This window comes from Pogoniulus pusillus, chromosome 29 (genome assembly GCF_015220805.1).
Source record: "Pogoniulus pusillus isolate bPogPus1 chromosome 29, bPogPus1.pri, whole genome shotgun sequence".
Lineage (NCBI taxonomy): Eukaryota > Metazoa > Chordata > Aves > Piciformes > Lybiidae > Pogoniulus > Pogoniulus pusillus.
The window spans coordinates 3,979,265-3,998,864 of record NC_087292.1 but is presented as its reverse complement, the minus strand read 5'-3'; the positions used below and the strand labels follow the sequence as shown (position 1 = coordinate 3,998,864).

General features: G+C 49.5%; 1 protein-coding gene across 2 annotated transcripts in view; it reads right to left on the bottom strand.

Annotated features, from left to right (window-relative positions):
• Window positions 1-17,463, bottom strand: part of PTPRT (protein tyrosine phosphatase receptor type T) — a 767,160-nt gene extending 749,697 nt beyond the window's left edge. The window contains exon 1 of one of the 2 annotated variants that reach the window (XM_064167548.1): window positions 17,376-17,463. The gene's annotated coding sequence lies outside the window, so the exon portion shown is untranslated. The remainder of the gene's footprint in view (window positions 1-17,375) is intronic. The other variant, XM_064167549.1, reaches the window with a different exon arrangement.
• Window positions 17,464-19,600: the final 2,137 nt, after the last annotated feature.

Here is a 19,600-nt window from a genome sequence, read left to right as displayed (position 1 = left end):
TTCACTTTGGAATCACAGAACCGTTTGGGTAGGAAGGGACCTCTAGATCCAACCTCTTCCCCTCCACTGTGGCCAAGGACACCTTCCACTAGCCCAGGTTGTGCAAGGTGTGCTAGTCTGAGCCTAGCTGGGATATTTTAGTGAGAGGAATTAGATGATAGGCTGTGAAAAGGAAGCAATGCTGCTGTCTGCTTCACTCATAGGCTTGCTGAGGTGTATGAAAACAGGAACACACAGATAAGGGAGTTGCTCTTGGGCTCTGGCTGCATGCACTTCTCATTAGCCTGACTAACCCTTCTGCTTCCTAACCCCCCTGGCCAACCCTCCAAACTCACCTTGAACATATGGCAAAGTCTGGGGTAAGGTAGAGAGGTGGGAGAAGGTGGAAGGGTGGTTGGGAGCCCCCCCCAGGGACTCTGGTTTCTGGCAGGGCTGCTGTGTTTCTGTATTACTTCTTAACTGGTCCATTTCTGTCTGCAGCTGTAGAGATTGTAAATATCTGATTCCATCTTGTGCTAAGCTCTAAGTATAAAACTCCATTCAATTTCCAGAGCAGCTGAGTCTAGCCTGGGTGATTTTGCTTCAGTGTGTGTGGGGGGGGGGGCGGGGGGAGGCAGAGAACACCCAAACCATCACACAAGACCTCATCCAGCCTAAATTTGAACACTTCCCAGGAGAGAACCTGAACCTCCCTGGGCAATCTGTGCCAATGTCTCACCACCCTCACTGGAAAGATTTTTTCCCTAATCTGCAGTCTAAATCTCCCCACTTCCAGCTCAAAACCATTGGCCCCCATCCTGTCACCTCCAGCCCTTGGCAAAAGTCCCTCCCCAGCTCTCCTGTAGCCGCTTCAGGTACTGGAAGACTGCTCTAAGGTCTCCCTGGAGCCTTGCCTTCTTCAAGCTGAAGATCCCCAAATCTCCCAGCCTGCCCCTACAGCAGAGATGCTCCAGTCCTCTGACCATCTTTGTGGCTCCTCCTTAGAATCCTAGAATGGTTTAGGATTACAGGATATTAAGTGTTGGAAGGGACCCAAGGAGATTGAGTCCAACCCCCCCTGCCAGAGCAGGACCACACAATCTATCAGAGGATCACATCCAGACAGGCCTTGAAAGTCTCCAGGGAAGCCAACTCCACAGCCCCTCTGGGAAGCCTGTTAGGTTGGAAGGGACCTTAGGAGTCATCTACTCCAACCTCCCCAGCATGGGACACCTCTCAACTGGAGTCAGGTGCTTGGGTCCACCTCTCCAGCCTGTCCAACCTTCCCCCCAGCCTGTCAGCTAGACCACACATCTTGGTGCACTCTGCCAACTTGCTGAGGGTGTCTCAATCCCACTGTCCAGGATGTTAACCAGCACTGGTCCTGAGGGATGCCACTCGTCCATGGTGTCCATTTGGATACTGAGTCATCGACTGCAAGTGTGGCCACCCAGCCAGTGGTCCACCCCTCAAGTCCATTAGGTGGCCAGGATGTCACAGGGGACAGTGTCAAACACTTCACACAAGTCCAAGTAGATGGCAACAGTTTCTCTTCTCTTATCCACTGCATCATGAAAGGCCAAATCTGATCTGCCCTTTGTGGAGCTATGTTGGCTACCCCCAATGATTCTAATAAACCACCACCAAAAATGGCCATAATAAAAATCAGCAAAACACCTGAAAAGCACTCATTAAGTTAGGCAATTTTAGTGGCAAGTTCAGCTTTGTTTCTAGCACCCACTCAAAGCAACACTCTCCAGATTCACTTCAAAATATGAAGAGAAATTTAGCATTTAGATGAATCTTGAAGCCCAAAGTGATCTCTTTCTCCCCTCTCTACTCTCACTCACTGAGAACAGCAGCACCTTTCCCAAGGGTTTCACCCCAGATGATTATTCTACTCCACTTGGCAAACTTGGCCAGGAAATCAGCTGTTTATACAACCTTCCCTTCACACACCTGAAGGCTGTGCTGCCATTCAGTGAGATCTGGGCAGACAGAGCTGAGCAAAGAGGAACCAAACCAGCTTCAAAAGGGGTAAGTGCAGAGTGCCACACCTGGGAAGGAACAATAAACTGCACCAGTACAGGTTGGGAGAGCAGCTCTGTGGAGAGGGAGCTGGGAGGGCTGGTGGGCAACAAGTCCTGCATGGGACAGCAATGTGCTCTGGTGGCCAAGAAGGCCAACGGGATCCTGGGGAGCATTAAGAGGAGTGTGGACAGCAGATGGAGGGAGGTTCTCCTCTACTCTGCCCTGGTGAGACCTCATCTGGAATATTGCATCTAGTTCTAGGCTTCCCAGTTGAGGAGGGACAGGGATCTACTGGAGAGAGTCCAAAGGAGGGCTATGAAGATGATGAAGGGGCTGGAGCACTGCCCTGTGAGGAGAGGCTGAGGGACCTGGGGGTGTTTGGTCTGCTGAAGAGAAGACTTAGAGGGGATGCAATCAATGTTTGTAACTATCCGAGGGCTGAGGGGGCAAGAGGGAGAGGACAAACTCTGCTCAGTTGCACCCCGTGATAGGACAGGAGGCTATGGGCATGAACTACAGCACAGGAATTTCCACCTCAGCATGAGGAGGAACTTCTTTACAGTAAGGGTCCCAGAGCCCTGGCACAGGCTGCCCAGAGAGGTTGTGGAGTCTCCTTCTCTGGAGCCTTTCCAGCCCTGCCTGGATGTGCTCCTGTGCAACCTGCCATGGTCGTGCTCTGGCACAGGGGTTGGACTCAGACTAGGGAAGTCACTTCCAACCCCTAACATTCTGTAGTCGCAGGTCTCAGAGCATCCCAAGAGCAACGCCAGCTCCACAACCTGCCCTCTGTGCCATGGGATAGGCAGGAGCCCCCAAGCAGGAGCTTGCTGCCCTCTTGTGGCCATGCCCTGCCCTGTCAGCCGCTCTGGCACTCGACTGAAACCCTTCTGCTTTGACATGAGAGTTATTTGCTCTGGGCTCTCCACCTGGATTGTTTTTCCCTGCTCAAATGCAGTTGCGTTTACCCAAGCCGATTGGTGCTTTTCATGTGAAGGGAGCAGGGAAACACTTCGAGATCATCAATTTTAACATCCCCCCTGCCACAAACCTCTCAGGTGCCCAAGGATTAATATTTAATGGCTGTTCCCTAATGTAATTTCTAGAGGCCAATCTTTCATCTTCCAAACTTTATCATCACAGACCTACAAAGAAAGTGAGGCTTCAGCATGACAACAATGCTTTATGAACACAGAGATGCCTGAAATTCTCCAGCTGTCTCCTACAGGCAGTGGAGGCATTCCCAGGAGCCTCCAAAAAATGAGCTAACCATTTTAATTGACTTTTAGGTATTGAGCTTAGGTTAGGTCCTGTTGAGCTGCAAGTGTGAAATGCTAAAAGAAAATAGATGAGTGCCAGGACAGGATAACAACAAATACCTTGTCCAGATGGACAGATGAGCAGAGGCCAAGAGGATGGTGTTCAGTAGCTCCAAGTGCAGGGTGCTGCACTTTGGCCACAGCAACCCCATGCAGAGATACAGGCTGGGGTCAGAGTGGCTGAGAGCAGCCAAACAGAGAGGGATCTGGGGGTGCTGATTGATACCTGCCTGAACATGAGCCAGCAGTGTGCCCAGGTGGCCAAGAGAGCCAGTGGCATCCTGGCCTGCATCAGCAATGGTGTGGTCAGCAGGAGCAGGGAGGTCATTCTGCCCCTGTACTCTGCACTGGTTAGACCACACCTTGAGTGCTGTGTTCAGTTCTGGGCCCCCCAGTTTAGGAGGGACATTGAGATGCTTGAGCGTGTCCAGAGAAGGGCAACGAGGCTGGGGAGAGGCCTTGAGCACAGCCCTACGAGGAGAGGCTGAGGGAGCTGGGATTGGTTAGCCTGGAGAAGAGGAGGCTCAGGGCTGACCTCATTGCTGTCTACAACTACCTGAGGGGTGGTTGTGGCCAGGAGGAGGTTGCTCTCTTCTCTCAGGTGGCCAGCACCAGAACAAGAGGACACAGCCTCAGGCTATGCCAGGGGAGATTTAGGCTGGAGGTGAGGAGAAAGTTCTTCCCTGAGAGAGTCATTGGACACTGGAATGGGCTGCCCGGGGAGGTGGTGGAGTCGCCGTCCCTGGAGCTGTTCAAGGCAGGACTGGACGTGGCACTTGGTGCCATGGTCTGGCCTTGAGCTCTATGCTAAAGGGTTGGACTTGATGGTCTGTGAGGTCTCTTCCAGCCTTGGTGATACTGTGATACCTTTGCCATTCAGGTCATCATCCTAAGACTAAAAGGATACTGTGATCTAATTCCATCTGTTAGGGGTTGGGGGGTTGCATGTTTAATACAGGGAAATGCTTGAGATGTGCTGATAGGAATTTAGGATGGATCACCAAGCCACAGACCACCTTTCCTAGTGGCTAGTGAATCTTCAGCTGTTTTCCTACATACATCTTTAAATGTTGGTCAAATACTTCATATGCTCAGTGTCCAAGACAGGCAAACGTCCACAGATCAGATGTTTTCCCCCATGCTCTACAGCTGCTGTGATTTGCTTCCCCACATTTGCTTTTTCTCCTATCTGGATGAATGAAGGGAGAATATCACAGGATGTTAGCAGTTGGGAGGGACCTCCAGCGATAGAGTCCAACCCCTCTGCCAGAGCACAACCAGAGAATCCAGTGCAAGTCACATAGGAACACATCCAGGTAGGGCTGGAAAAGCTCCAGAGAAGGAGACTCCACAACCTCTCTGGGCAGCCTGTGCCAGGGCTCTGGGACCCTTGCAGTGAAGTTCTCCCTCATGTTGAGGTGCAACTTTCTGTGCTGTAGTTCATACCCATAGCCTCTTGTCCTATCACAGGATGCAACTGAGCAGAGTTTGTCCCCTCCCTCTTGCCCCCCAGCTCTCATATTTATAAACATTGATCAGATCTCCTCCAAGTCTAAGCCCCAGGTCCATCAGCCTCACCTCACAGGGCAGTGCTGCAGCCCCTTCATCATCTTTGCAGCCCTCCCTTGGACTCTCTCCAGCAGATCCCTGTCCCTTCTGAAGTTGGGAGCCCAGAACTGAATGCATTATTCCAGGATTTTCCCAGGCTGATCAGAGAATCACAGAGTTGTATGGGTTGGGAGTGACCTCTGCAGGTCATGTAGTCTGACCCTCTGCTACAACAGGTTGTCCAGGATCACAATCTCCAGGTGGGTTTGGAATCTCTCCATAGAGGGAGGGACTCTACAACCTCTCTGGGCAGCCTGTTCCAGGGCTCCAGCACCCTCACAGCAAAGAACATTTTCCTCCCATTCAGATGGAACCTTTTGGGTTCCAGTTCCAGTTTGTGCCTGTTGCCCTGTAACTGGGTACAACTGAGAAGAGTCTGACCCCATTCTCTTGCCCCCCTACACCCTTTAGCTGTGTCTGAACATTGAGAAGATCCCCAAAATTCTGAACTCATTCACTATGAAAATTTCTTGTTAGCCATGGTGCAAGAGTCCTTTTGAGAGGTACAGGTTGGAACAAGACAGCTGGGGGTGGTGGCCAGTTCCTCCCTCACAGAGGAAGCCATGTACTGCTCTCCCTGATGGGGATTACTCTAGGGATTAAGAGGAGTCCATCTCCAGCCTCCTTTCTGGTCCCTCAAAGCAATGCAAATCAAACTCTTGCACCACGAAGTGTGAAGAGCTGCCTGAAGGACAAGATACTGCTCACAATTCCAGTTTGTGTTTCCCAGCTACAGACCTGACTACTTTAACAGCAGTCACCCTTTCCTTGCTAGCCAGTACTTAGCCCACCCTCAGATGAGACACAGCAGACACAAACATTCTCAATAGCTCAACTTCAGATGAGGTCTCCATCAGTTTTCTATGAACAAACCTTGTAGCTAGCAGGTGTTCAGCACCAAGAGCTCCTTTCTGCTCTAGAAAGAGATTAGGAGCAAATCCAAAGGAGAAAGCTGCTTACACACTGTGGTCACAGACCTACTGCAATCATCTAAGGAAATAAATCCCAGAAGAGTCAAGAGTTAGGTCATGATACCTGTATCAACTCCACAACTACCTCAAGGGAGGCTGTGGCCAGGTGAAGTTAGTCTCTTCTCCCAGGCAACAAGGGGACACAGTCTCAAGTTGTGCCAGAGGAGGTTCAGGCTGGATGTTAGGAGGAAGTTCTTCCCAGAGAGAGTGATTGGCATTGGAATGGGCTGCCCAGGGAGGTGGTGGAGTTGCTGTCCCTGGAGGTGTCCAAGCAAAGCCTGCATGGGGCACTTAGTGCCATGGTCTGGTTGACTGGTCACACCTGGGTGCTAGGTTGGACTGGATGAGCTTGGAGCTCTCTTCCAACCTGCTTGTTTCTATGATCTTCCTTCCACAGAGTGTGTCCCTACAAGCATTTTGGTCTTTGTGATCTTAAAGGCCCATAAAAGAAGCATCCCCTAACTTGTGCTGCCTGAGAAGGCTTCCCTTGGGATGTTCTTTGAGCAGGTGTGCACAGGTAAGCTGCTTTCTCTGCAACTGTAGAGCAGAAGCCTGTGTGGGACAGAGCCATGCCCACACCAGGCACTGAGCCTTGCAGCTTACTCCAGGTTTCTGAAGAAGCCTGACTGAATGATGGCAGTTGATGGCTGCCTCTGCCTCCCCTGTGCATGGAAGCCTACAGCATTTAACCTTACTTGTCCAAAGTTAGACTGTGGAGACAAGCTGGGAGAGTTGGGGATGTTCAGCCTGAAGAGAAGAAGTATCTGGGGAGACCTTAGAGTGGCTTTCCAGGGATGAAGGAGAGGTGGGGAGAGACTTCTTACAGCAGTTTGCAGTGGCAGGAAGAGAGGGAACAGCTTTGAACTGGAAGAGGGCAGATTCAGACTGGAGATTAGGAAAAAATTCTTTACAGTGAGGGTGGGGAGACACTGGAAGAGGTTGCCCAGGGAGGTTGTGGATACTTCCTCCCTAGAGGCATTCAAGGCCACGCTGAATGAGGCCTTGAGCAGCCTGGGACAGTGGGAGATGTCCCTGCCCGTGGCAAGGGGGTTGGAACTCGATGACCTTTAAGGTTCCTTCCAACCTAACCTGCCTTAGGATTCTATGAAATGGGAGCTCTTGGCCTCCATAGAAGGTGGGAGCTGGATGGAGGCATTTGCCAGCTTTTCCCAGCTCAGACCACTGCCAGAGAGGCAAATCCCTGACATTTCACTCCTGAGTGTCTCTGCCATGCACAACCTAATGCAGCAGTACCAAATAGCTGCTTCCCTCCTGGGTTATCAGACTCCTTTGAACAAAGAAAATTGTATCCAGTTAAGCACACAGCAGAGCTTTCAACTCACCAGTGATTCTGAGGCTCACCTCTGTCCAGAGAGCCAACAGCAACCTTACTCTTAAAAGTACCATGATGGCAAAGTGTGAGTTACAGCTGCTTAAATTGTGCTTCCCAGGTTGCTTGCCAAGAGGGAGCAGTATTTTGGCTAATTGTTCTTTACACAAAAGCTCCCAAATCTTAAACAAAATCCCAGCTGCAAGTACTGGCACTGATCCTCCCGGACCAGAAGTTGTATGGAAAATACTTCTCTTCAACAGCTGTGTTCAGCAGCTCCTTATTTCTCAGCTAGCTGTGAGCCTGGGTTTACTCAAGAAGCAGAAAGGCATTACCCAAACCCACAGGCTTTCCTCACTGCCAGAGCATTACCTCCACCAGCTGCTTCCCTTGCTGAGGAGGGGCCACAGGAGCAGCAAAGGCACATGCCCTGCTCCCCAGGCTGCCTTCAACAGGGAGCTGCCTGTTGTCAGCTCACCTGCACTTCGGTATTGAAGGTCTGCTTGTCCCAGTGCAAGGTGCAGAAGCTTATTCTACCTCTCAGAGCATCTCAAGAGAATCATAGAATCCACCAGCTTGGAAGAGACCTCCAAGCTCATCCAGTCCAGCCTAGCACCCAGCCCTGGCCAAGCAACCAGACCATGGCACTAAGTGCCCCAGCCAGGCTTGGCTTCAACACCTCCAGGGATGGCAACTCCACCACCTCCCTGGGCAGCCCTTTCCAATGCCAATCACTCTCTCTGCCAACAACTTCCTCCTAATATCCAGCCTGAACCTGCCCTGGCACAACTTGAGGCTGTGTCCCCTTGTTCCATTGCTGGTTGCCTGGGAGAAGAGCCCAACCCCACCTGGCCACAACCTCCCTTCAGCTTTTGGAGAGGGAAAGCAGAGGAAAGCAAGGAACAGGAGCTGCATGTTCCCCCCTGAGGGTGGATCCTCAGGCTTTCAGCAGGAGGAGGAGAGACAACAATAAGAAAACACCTCTCTCAGTGCACACTTGAAGCAATCCCTTATCCTCATAAACCTGGCTTTGTCAGAATTAGTCATGTCCCAAAGTCAATGATAATTTCATCAAGCCCACTCTAAAGGAGCTCAGCAGGGAGCAGGTTCCCTTCTAGTGCTTCCCCTTTGTGTTCCTGCAGATCTCTTTGGGATGTGTTTTGCTGTGACATCTACTTCTGATGTTGTTGGGGGGGAGGTTTGCCCCCTCCCTCCCTTCTGTGCATAATATTCTTTTCATCCCCTCAAATTCAATTTTCTGACTTGTTGGGCTTGATCACTTAAAATTTGTAGTGGAGGATTTGGGTGTGCTGCAGATAAAAAAAAAAATCATCATTTCTATTGTATCAGTCAGCATCACTCCATTGTCTTAATCTTTCATAATGGTTTTTCTGCAGCTCCCAATTTTCCTCAGAATAAAACAAATTACTTAGCAAGTGGAATATCTTCTTGTCATAATAATTTAATATTAAAATGTCAATAAGATTTGGTACACACAGCAGAGGGCACAAAGGTACAGAGACAGAGCAGAAATGAAGTAAACTTAATAAAGTGAGTGAGAAGGTACAATGGGGATTGAGTCTGGCTCCTGCACTTGATAGGAAAGAACCTTTTTATCCTGCAGTGCAGAGAAATCGTTGTGGAAGCAATAATAGGATTGCAGCACCACTTAGACCTGCTGCCTGCCCACTTAGCTTAGTCCAGGCCCAGCACACACCCCTAGGGCTCTGTGTCCTCACCAGCAAAGGGATTTGTAGAGTGGGTTGGGTTGGAAGGGAATTTAAAGGCAGCCTAGTCCCAACTCCCCTGCATTGGCAGGGACACCTGCCACTAGACAAGTTTGCTCAGGACCTTATCCAGCCTGGCCTTGAATGCCTCCAGGGAGGGGGCATCCAGGACCTCCCAGCACAGCCTGTGCCAGTGTCTCACCACCCTCACTGGAAAGAATGTCTTTCTAATCTCCAGTCTCAATCTGCTCACTTCCAGCTTCAGCCCATTCCCTCTTGTCCTATCACTACAAGCCCTTGCCAAAACTCCCTCCCCAGCTCTCCCATAGCCCCCTTAAGGTACTGCAAGTCTGCTCTAAGGTCTCCCCAGAGCCTTCTCATCTCCAGACTGAACCCTACCTCTCTCAGCCTGTCCCTATAGTGAAGGTTCTCCAGCCCACTGGTCATCTTCATGGCCTCCTCTGGACCTGCTCCAGCAGCTCTATGTCCTTCTTGTGCTGGGGCACCAGAACTGGGGGCAGTGCTGCAGCTGCAGTCTGAGAAGAGCAGAGGGGCAGAATCCCCTCCCTGTGCTGCTGCTCTCCCTGCTCTGGATGCAGCCATCACACAGCTGCCTCCTGGGGAGTTTGTTATCAACTGTTCTATGTCCTTCTTGTCCTGGCAGGCCCAGAACTGGAGGCAGTGCTGCAGCTGTGCTCTGAGCAGAGCAGAGGGGCAGAATCCCCTCCCTGTGCTGCTGCTCTCCCTGCAGCCATCACACAGCTGCCTGCTGGGCTTCCTGCTTCCTGGGGAGTTTGTCATCAACTGTTTCTTGTCCTGGGAGGAGGGGCAGAACCAGTGGTCCAGGTGGAGTCTCACAAGAGGAGAGTGAAGGGAGAGTACTGGATGGTGGCAGTACTGTGGCAAAGGTGTGATGTGGTGTGGAGAGGATGGCCAGAGGCTGGTGAAGCACTCTGGTCTCTGTCTAGCACCATCACAGAGGACCCTTATAAAGCAGACCAGCAGTTTTGGTGGCTTGTAGGCAGATGAAGGCTCCAGGCTGTGGTTCAGCATGCTGGAGATGTTAAAATCATATCATATCATGGTATCATCAAGGTTGGAAGAGACCTCACAGATCATCAAGTCCAACCCTTTACCACAGAGCTCAAGGCCAGACCATGGCACCAAGTGCCACGTCCAACCTTGCCTTGAACAGCTCCAGGGACAGCGACTCCACCACCTCCCCAGGCAGCCCATTCCAGTGTCCAATGACTCTCTCAGTGAAGAACTTGACATGGCACTTCAGGACATGACTCAGTGGGCATGGAGGTTTTTGGTTTATGCCTGGACTCAGAGGTCTTCTCCAACCACAACATGTCTATGGTTCCTATGATCCTGATCCAGGCATTGGGTCAGGATTTGCGCTGGGGAGTCTGACCCTTACATTCATCAGACCAGACCTTAGTGCCTGTTCATTTAGATGCAATACTGAAAGGTCAAATACCCCTTCTGATTCATACTTACTAATTGGCAGGTAAGTGCTACATGATGTGGGTTTGTCTTGAGCCCAATAAGCTTCCTACAAACACCTGGAAGACTCAGGAGCAGATATGTCCCTTCCCTCAGGACTAGGTCGTCAGCAGGGCATGGTTTGGGAACAGCCTTGCTCTTCCTTGGGCATCTCCATGTGTCTTTGTAAAATGAAAGGGCACAATAACAACCACAAACCCAGAATAATTCAGGTTGGAACAGCCTCAGCTGGTCCAACCCACTCCTCAGAGCTGGGCTAACTTCAGAGCAGCACAAAATCAAAGAGGAAGCAAATTTGCATGAGCTTCAGGAGCTTATTATGTGGTTCTCTTATTTGCCAGACTATAGGAAAGCCACTCCTATATTTAACCACTCTTTTCTCTCCTATAGCCATAGAAGTGGGTGTTACATTCAGTAGTTTCTTCTTTCCACTCTTTGAAGTCCCCAGTATCTAATTCTGCAAGGAGAGGAGAGAGGGCTTGCTTCAAATGCTGTCTTCTCATGATGCTTGGGAGGGAACAAAAAGGAGAGCTGAGGAAACCAAAAGCCTACCTACCCTTGTCTGGTTTCTCCTTCACAAAGAAATGTCTTATGCCACAGCTTCCAACCTGCATAGCAAGTAGGCAACACTTCTGTGTTATCTCATTGAACTACAGAATCATTTTGGCTGGAAGAGACCTTTAAGATCGACCCCAACCCTTGACCCAATGCTGCCAGGTTACTGCTAAACCACATCCCTCAGCATCACATTTGTGCAGCTTTGCACCACTGCCCTGACAGCCCTTTTGAGGAAGAAACTGATCCTCATGTGCAGCATAAACCTCCCCTGGTGCAGCATCAGGCTGTTTCCCTTCTCTGATCACTTGTTGCTCAGGAGATTGTCCCCTACCTCACTCCGTTCAGGGAGCTGCAGAGAGCCAGAAGGCCTCCCCTCAGCCACTTCTCACAACACCTGCTCTCCAGACCCCTCACCTGGACCTGCTCCAGCACCTCCAAGTCCTTCTTGAAGTGATGGTCCCCAAAACTGAAATGGAGATTCATGGCATTGCCATGCCATGTCAAATTCCAACCAAAACCTAAGCAGGAGTTAGATGAAAACCATCTGTCTCTCCTACAGCATTCCACAGGCAAGCATAAGAGCAGCTGGGACACTCAGGACTGCAGGGGGGGCATCAGGGAGCTGCAAAACCCTTCTCATCAGCTCAGTGCATCAGAAAGTTTGATGAAAGTTGGAGTCTCCTTGAGCTCAGTTTCTACAAGGAATGACAAAGGCAGGTTCTTGAGCACTGAAACAGGGTGTCCAAAGAGGTGGTTGGGGCTCCATGCCTGGAGATGTTCGAGGTGAGGCTCAAGAGGGCTCTGGGCTATGTGACCCAGTGGAGGATGTCCCTGCTCACCACAAGGGGTCTTTAGAGGTCCCTTCCAACCCAGTTCATCCACTCTGGGAGGCTTCTCATTGTTAGCTGCTGCCCTCCTACATGTGAAAATGAAAGTGACGAAGAGCAAAGCCCGAAGAGTCAGAACATGGAATGTCAGGATGACTTAGCTGTCAAGAGCTGGAAACAGAACTGCTAGAAGAGGACTTTTTGAAGCCTTGTGCTAGTGGAGGGCTGTCTGCTGCTGCATGCTTTGTTTCCCCAGTCCTCACCCTGTACTAGTTTAAAACCACTCAGCACTTTTCATGAGAGCTCATTCAACAGGACTAATTGCTCTGATAATAGGAAACTGATGCTGATGTTCAGCCAATATTTTCCTATCCTCCCAAGTGAGCACTTTCTGGCTGCCACCAGGAATCCCTGCCTCTTTCTCTATCTGCATGTTAATGCATTTATCTACATCTTAAAGACTTGTTGATGCTCACTATCTTTCTTCCTCCCCCATCCATATTTGAGCTCAGCAAAACTCCCATAATACAGCTTTTCTACATCAGATAACTCTGGCACTCCTCCTTAATTGCTTTTCATGTGTTAGCTTCTTTCTGGTGCTGAAATGGTCAGAACTGAATGCAAATTTCTCCATGTGCCCAGCTGCTGCTTCATGGATGATTTTCCCTTCCTTCCCCCCTTGCCATGCATCTGCTCATCCAGACCTCACTGTGACACACTCACTTGCAACCACACTGCACCACCAAAAGCATTCTCAAGTATCAGCTCTTTTGGCTCTTCCTGCCAAGTGTGTCCCACCTACCAATACCAATCAGCACCACTTACTAACCCATCCATCCATTGGTTTCATCTAATTGCATCTTGCCTCATTTCTTTCCTCCTGTGGTCCATCAGTGTTTTTTCCAGGATGGTTTTCCCATTGTTGTTTGCTACACCTTCCAATTGAGGCATCATCTGGGAATTCAATTAATGTGGTTTTAACTTGGTTTTCCAGGTCATTAACAGTGCTTCTGAGCAGGACTGGACATAATGAAAGCCCCTGAGATAATCCCAGTGCAGCTTCCCTTAACTAGACACCTCAGACAGATGCCTGTTGAACACAGCTAACAGCTTTCCAGACACTTCTCAGCCCCTGTGAAATGGTTTCCCTCCAAGGAAATCAAAGAGAGCAAGTTTTGGAGTGAGGGTTTGGGAGCTACTGGATGAAATTATTTACTAGAGTACAAAGTGACTACAGACACTGCACAGGCTGCAGCTGCCTGCATTATCAAATAAAGCAGCTAATCCTTTTAGCAGAGAAACAACTCTTACCAGGGAAGCTTCCATTTAGCAAGAAGCAACACTCATTCTTCCCTTGACATCACTCCTCTGGCCTGAGATTTGGACAGGTGCACCTAGCTGCTTTGCATCAGCAGCCTGAATGTTTGGGGCTTCTTAATTCCTGTCTGCATCCTGCTTGGTCAGGTCCTGTTGGGCAGCAACAGGGCTTTTGGCTAAAGGACAAGGATGGGTTACTCCAGAGCCACCACCACTAACCTCCAGTTCCTTTGACTGCAGCCCATCATGTGTTAAACACACCCTGATGGTCCCCTGTGTATTCACAGCAGCCTCCTCTGGGCAGATTTGGTTCAGACATGGACTGTGCTCAGCAGGAGTAAACATGGAATGAACCTGACACTGCACTGCAAAACAAATTGGGCAGATATGGTTCAGACATGGACTGTGCTCAGCAGGAGTAAACATGGAATGAACCTGACACTGCACTGCCCAAACTGGGCAGATTTGGTTCAGACATGGACTGTGCTCAGCAGGAGTAAACATGGAATGAACCTGACACTGCACTGCCCAACAAACTGGGCAGATTTGGTTCAGACATGGACTGTGCTCAGCAGGAGTAAACATGGAATGAACCTGACACTGCACTGCCCAACAAACTGGGCGGATTTGGTTCAGACATGGACTGTGCTCAGCAGGAGTAAACATGGAATGAACCTGACACTGCACTGCCCAACAAACTGGGCGGATTTGGTTCAGACATGGACTGTGCTCAGCAAGAGTAAACATGGAATGAACCTGACACTGCACTGCCCAACAAATTGCTCACTAGCAACATGACTCTTTGACATTTAGAAGTTACCTTGTGTGGCTGGGTCAGAGCTGATTTTATTCCCAGTAGCTGGCAGAGAGCTGTGGTTTGGATGTGTGTTCAGAGCAGCATTGATAACAAAGGGATGTTTTCCTTATTGCTGAGCTGAACTTGCACAGCCAAGTCCTTTTCTGCTCCTCTCCCTACCCATGAGCAGGCTGGGAGTGGACACAGCTGAGCACAGCTGACCAGGATGATACTCCAGACCATAAGTATGTCATGCTCAGCATTATAGACCCCCCAAGGAGGTGGTTGAAGCCCCATCCCTGGGGGCATTTGAAACAGGCAGAGAGGTCATGCTGAGGGACATGGTTTAGCAATGAACAGGTAGAGCTCAAGAATGGTTGAACTTGATTCTCTTAAAGGCCTTTTCCAACCTGAGAAATTTATGATTTGCTAAAGCTAGGGGAAGGAGGAAGGGAAGGACATTTAGAGTAGTGGTACCTTGCTGTCTTCCCAAGTATCTATTGAACTGGATGGATCCAGTCCCCACTCCCCATAAGCAGACAGATGTTCAGCCCTGTGCTAGTTTGAAGCTAGCTAAAATGTTTTGGTGAGAAGAACTAGATTACAGGCTGTGAAAGAGAAACAATGGTGATGTCTACTTCCCTCATAGGCTTGATGAGAGGTATAAGAGCAAGAACCCAAACATAGATAAGGGAGTCACTCTTTGTCCAGGCTGTGGGCTGCATTTCTCTCTAACCTCACCCTCTGATTAATCCACTTTGCTTCCTAACCCCCCCCCCCCTCTGTCCCTCCATTCTCCCTGGGGTACAGTAGAGGGGTGGAAGGGCAGTTGGGAGCCCCCCCTGGGGACTCAGGTTTCTAGGAGGGGAGTTGAGTTTCTGTATTACCTTTTACCTTGTCTATTTCTGTCTATAACTGTATATACTGTAAATATATGTTTGTATCTTGAGCTAAGCTGTAAATATAAGCTTCATTCAAATTTCCAGAGCTGAGTCTAGTCTGGGTGATTTCCAGAGAGTTGGGGGGGGGCAGGTAACACCCAAACCACTACAAGCCCTCACTTTGCTTTGCTTGTGCATGTGGCTTTTAACAGGCAAAGCAAACTGTGTTTGGCTCAAACCAGGAGTTCCCACTTTGACCTTTCTGATCTCCTCCCCTATCCCACTGGTCAACAGTGGGACTGAGCTGCTGATTGGGCTTTAAATCATGACACCTGTACAGAACCATATCCAAACCTCCCCCATCGCACCTGCTGCACTGTGTGGTGCTGTTTGCTCCCAAAGCACTGCCCTACACGTGAATAAATTAGCCACAGGTGAATCAACTCCCCCTCAGTTCCACACTCCGCCTGCAAAGGACCAAGAAGAAAACTCACCCAGAAATTATTTGTGAGATAACATAGCAAAACCCTTTCAAAGTATGAAGGGAACTGGAAACAACTTAAAAGCTCTGCAGAGCAAGATTGTTAAATAAAGTATGAATTATGCACTATTACCTACCTATCACACAGCTGGGTGGCTCCCTACAGTGCTGGCTGCTCATGGACCAACCAAGAACTGCAGCTAGATTTAGCTATCCTCCAATTTATAGCAAAGCCTAATGAAGCAGCATTTGTAAAGCACTTGGGAGCTGCAATTAAAAGTGTTACTTTTTATTGCTTTCCATATTACAACACAGAAGCAAAAAAAAAACCCCACCCCACACCCACAGAAACCCCCAGCCAGCCTAGCAACCCATTGCAGAACAATTAAACCCAAGCAGGAGGGATAGAGGTGGGTAATTATACTCTGCTGACAGGAGGAACGTGAGCTGGAGATGCTGCACAACTGCCTGAGCTCTGTGGGAATCCCAAATGGCATTCAGAAAACATTTCAAGGGGATCAAAGCTGCCTCAGGGGCACTACACAAATTCACCATCATAAACACTGAATAATACATTACACTAATCTGATTGCTATTGACTGCTACAGCTGCATGTGTGACCTTGGGCATACATTAATCGAAGGGAGCCATTCAGATCTCCAGCCTGTATCCTGCAGTGACCAGCAAAACTCATCTCAAATCTCTTCCAGCCCCTGCATCTCTCTTCTGGCTGATGTCACATGCAAGTGGAGGCTTGCTCTTGGAGGGAAGTGGCTTTCTCTACCCTCCCCTCTTCCTTTGAGCACAGACACACAAATGCTCCAACACAGGACAATAAAAACATGCACCTTTCTGTCCATCCTGTGCTCTCTAAACCCAATTTAGCAAGTGTCACAAGCTTAAAGAGCATTCAGACTTCACAGTAATTGGTTTCCCAGCAGAGACAATGATCAATCAGAGACACTTGTTGGAATTTCACTGAGTGATAGAAGAGAATCATGAAATTAAGATCTCTTCCAACCCACACCAAAGGTCATAGAATCAACCACGCTGAAAGAACTCCAAGCTTATCCAGCCCAACCTAGCACCCAGCCCTAGCCAAGCAACCAGACCACGGCACTAAGTGCCCCAGCCAGGCTTGGCTTCAACACCTCCAGGGACAGCCACTCCACCACCTCCCTGGGCAGCCCATTCCAGTGCCAATCACTCTCTCTGCTAACAACTTCCTCCTAACATCCAGCCTGAATCTGCCCTGGCACAACTTGAGGCTGTGTCCCCTTGTTCATCAGGTCCAAACTCCTCTGCCATCAGCAGGAGCATGCTCCACTACATCAGTATGTCCAGAGCCCTGTCAAGCCTCACCAAGAGTATCTCCAGGGATCAGTCCCTAATCACCTGCCTGGACAAGCTGTTCAGCACCCAAGGACCTGCCTCCATTAAGGTTCTAAGAGACCTCTAAGATCATCAAGTCCAACCATCAACTCAGTTCCACAATCTCCACTAAGCCATATCCCCAGGTGCATACTTTTTGAACACCTCCAGAAATGCTGACTTCACCCACCCCCCAAAGCAGCCTGTTCCAACAGCTGATCAACTTCTCAAGGAAAAAGCTTCTCCTCACATAAAGATTCAACCTTCCCTCGTGCAACTTGAGCCATTTCCTCTTAGTCTGTTGGTAGTTACTTAGAAGACCAGCTGCCACCTTAGTCAAGCTCCTTTCAGGGAGTCATTGACAGCCAAAACTCTCCTCAGCCTCCTTTCCTCCAGGCTAAGGAACTCCAGTTTCTGCAGCTGTTCCTCCCCAGCCCTCTTAACCTGCTTTTTTGCCCTTATCTGGACTTGCTCCCGCCCCTCAACGTCCTTCTTGTCATGAGGACCTCAAACCTGAGCCCAGTACCTGAAGTATAGTCTTACCAATGCAGAGTAGAGGGGAACAGTCAGCCCCCTGGTCCTGCTGTCACCCTACTCCTGACACAAGCCAGGATGCTGTCACCCTTGTAATGAAACAACAAAACCAATAGCAATCACATAAAGTTGTACTCACCCCAGCAGACACACAGCAGCCACGCTGAGGAAAGCAGTCCAGAGAGCAGGAGGAGCAGGAAGCCCCAACCAGAGGAGCACCTTCCTGAACCTTCCTCCTTTATACTGAGTGTAATGCTCATGCTCTGAGTTACACCTGGAGTCAACTCAGCTCAGCTGTCCTGGATTAGCAAATTGCTAATGGTCTACAGCCCACAGCTGGCTGAGGATCCTATCCCAGCCAAACCAGAACATTCTGTTAGCTGAAAGCATGATAGTCACAGAATCATAGAATCAGGGTTGGAAGGGAACACAAGGATCATCTGGTTCCAACCCCTCTGCCACAGACAGGGAGACCCTACCCTAGAGCAGGCTACCCACAGCTTCATCCAGCCTGCCCTTAAACACCAGTCAATAGTTTCAGGTACAGGACTCAAAGAGGTTGGAGTCATTCTCTGATCAAGTGTTGTAAACAGAGACCATTTCTAGCTAAGACCAAATTTCCACAAGGGATGCTATGTGAGTGATTTGCTCTGCAGACACAGGGAGCTGCTTTTTAAACCTTTGCTTCACAAATAAATTCAAAGTGCAAAAGCCTTGCAATGCTTGCCCTGCAATCTGTCTGCATGCCTTGCCAGAGCATGCCAAGAGGCAGGTGCTGAGGAATACCTGGGCACCAGCGAGCAGTCAAGCAGAGCAGGACGTATGTTCACTCCTGCCAGCCAAGCATCCTCCCTCCTGGCAAGGCAAAAAAAACCCCAAACCAACTTAATTAAAAGGCCCCACTTTGTCTACAAAGCCTTTCCCAGTCCATGACCTTTGCTCAGACACACTCACTTTCCCCATCACTCACACCAGAAGCTCTGGGTTGCTGAGGAGTGTTGCCAGGGGACCCCCTGGAAGCTTTCTCCTTCATAAATGTTTCACACTGGTTCTATTACCTGGAGTGGATTTCCACACTGTAAGAATACAGCCTGGTCCCCCCAGACCCTTATCAACCCTTGCTGCATATGCCAGGATGAAGAAACACAGTGCATGTAGACCACTCTTCCTCCATTTTTCATCTTACAGCTGCTCCTCAGCACCTGAGAGAGCATCTCAGGGTGAATTAATGGCTATTTTAGGAGGTTTGAAGAGAGGTCTTAGAAAGAAGGACCAAATTTTCCAAGGAGAATCTCAAGGCCATATCAATGCCTCGGATAGAGCCGTGAATGGCCATCCAGTTTGGAGGAGGAATTAGGATGATAGAGTCATTTTGTCTGGAAGAGGCCTTGAAGATCATCAAACACAACCTCAGGAAGGAAAACTGATTGCAGAGTTCCGATGGCTTCGTGGACTCTTACCCAAATGACTCAACACAAACCAGTCACACGTTGGAAATCACACTGCAAAAGCACTTTTCTTGTCCCTACTAACTTCCCTCCTCACATCCCACAAAGAAAACTTAATTCAGCCCCCACATGGAAATCCAAAAGGGAGGGTTTCTGGCAGCTGCAGATAGGGATGTTTCAAGGGTGGGGGGCGGGGGGGAACTAACTCCAGGAGAGGGAATGCAAGAATTCATTCTCCTGAAATCCAGGTTCAAGATATATAATTGAAAAGAATGGCTGCAGCCTGCAGCCTGCAATGCCTGCCTGCTTTGCCCTGCTGTGAGTCAGACAGCTGATCTGGTTAGCTTCAGGAGAGCCTGGAGTCAAGGGACTTCAATCTCACTTACGCAAGTTTAAAGCCAGCGCAACGTCTGACTCTCGTGGGTGTTACTTTTGATTTATGCTCATGATGCCGAGGAGAAAATCAGATCAAGGGAATATAAATCAAACAGAGATCAATACTGAGCATCAAGGTACTAATTCTATCTCCTGAAACAGCCCTTACAAGCTGCAGGAGGCCAGGAGGCAATTCCCCTGGTGCAGGCATAGCAGATTTATGTTGAGCACTGGTCCTGGTGCAGAGGAGATGTTGGAGGTGGAAGGGGATGGGTCTGCTCTGTGTGCTATTAAGAATCTGTCTGTCTGGGCTGTCAAACAGTCTGTAGGCAGCTTTGGGAGGTTCTCATAAATCAGCAACACTCCTGCACTGGGGACTGTTGATGAGAGCCAAGTTGGGTTAAAATTATCTTTTCGCTGTGGTTTGCCTTCAGAAACCATCATAGAACCTCAGCTTTGTGCTTGCCCTCCTGGAAGGACCACAGGATGAGAAATAATAGGTGGCTGAGAGCTCTTCCCCAAACCCAAACTCTCCCAAATG